At 40.7% G+C, this 1,070-nt stretch overlaps 1 protein-coding gene across 1 annotated transcript in view; it reads right to left on the reverse strand.

Moving 5' to 3' along the window:
- The window catches only part of LOC119025864 (transmembrane protein 237A-like), an 11,063-nt gene extending 10,367 nt beyond the window's left edge, over nucleotides 1–696 (reverse strand). The window contains exon 1 of the mRNA XM_037109873.1: nucleotides 548–696. The gene's annotated coding sequence lies outside the window, so the exon portion shown is untranslated. The remainder of the gene's footprint in view (nucleotides 1–547) is intronic.
- Between the last annotated feature and the right edge of the window lie 374 nt (nucleotides 697–1,070).

A 1,070-nucleotide genomic window follows, 5' to 3' on the forward strand; every position in this document is an offset into this window, starting at 1 on the left:
CAGGCCCCCAGGAGGAAACACTGGAGATTAAAAACTGACAGACTAAAACAGTAAAAGAAAGCAAAAAGCATAGAAGCTGAAAACACGAGGGACTAAAACATAAAAGTATAAAGGCTAAAAGCACAAGGGACTAAAGGGTAAAATATGAGAGATTAAAACAGTAAAAGAAAAAATAAATAAATAGATAAATAAAATAAAATAAAATAAAATAAAATAAAAAGGATTTAAATGAATAAATAAATAAAAGAATAAATAAGTAAATAAATAAATAAATAAAAGTGCTCTGATTAGTACGGCATAAAGGAATTAAGAAGAATTTAAATTTCAATTAAAAGCCTGGTTAAAAAGGTGGGTCTTGAGCCTCTTTTTAAAAACCTCTACAGTCTCTGCGACCCTGAGGCTAATCACTAACACACATACACACACACTAACCACTAACAAACACACACACACACACACACACACACACGAGGCTCGTTAGATGATCAACTCATTATTAAAGTCTTTTCTACCTGGACTCATTTTAACGGTGTGTCTCAGAACTCACCTGTGCTGAGCCGGGCTGTCAGCAGAGGAAACAGACGATCAGTGTGGCTCTGATCTGATCCAGCTGGAGGAGACGCAGGGTCTTAGGGTGAGTTTCAATACTGAACCTCAGCCTCCTTCTCTTCACTCCTTTAATCTCTACAGGTGGATTCAGGAGGAGGAAGAGGAGGAGGAAGAGCAGGATGAGAAGGAGAGGATGAGGAGATGAGAGGAGGCTCATCATCAGATTGAGACTGATCCCAGGGTTTAGAGCAGCAGGTGGGTCGGTGCTGAGCCCTGGGAGCTTAGTGGTTGGCTGATCAGCTGTGATGTCATCTGATCCAAAGCAGCCATGAAGCTAATAGCTGATCAGCATCCAATCAGTGTTCAGTGTGTCTGGAGAGACTTCAGTGACATCACAGTGACATCATTCATCATCCAGTCATCTACACACGCAGTACTCAGTGTATACTCCATGTACACACGCAGTACTCAGTGTAAACTCCATGTACACACGCAGTACTCAGTGTAAACTCCATGTACAC

This window comes from Acanthopagrus latus, chromosome 9 (genome assembly GCF_904848185.1).
Source record: "Acanthopagrus latus isolate v.2019 chromosome 9, fAcaLat1.1, whole genome shotgun sequence".
Taxonomy (NCBI): domain Eukaryota; kingdom Metazoa; phylum Chordata; class Actinopteri; order Spariformes; family Sparidae; genus Acanthopagrus; species Acanthopagrus latus.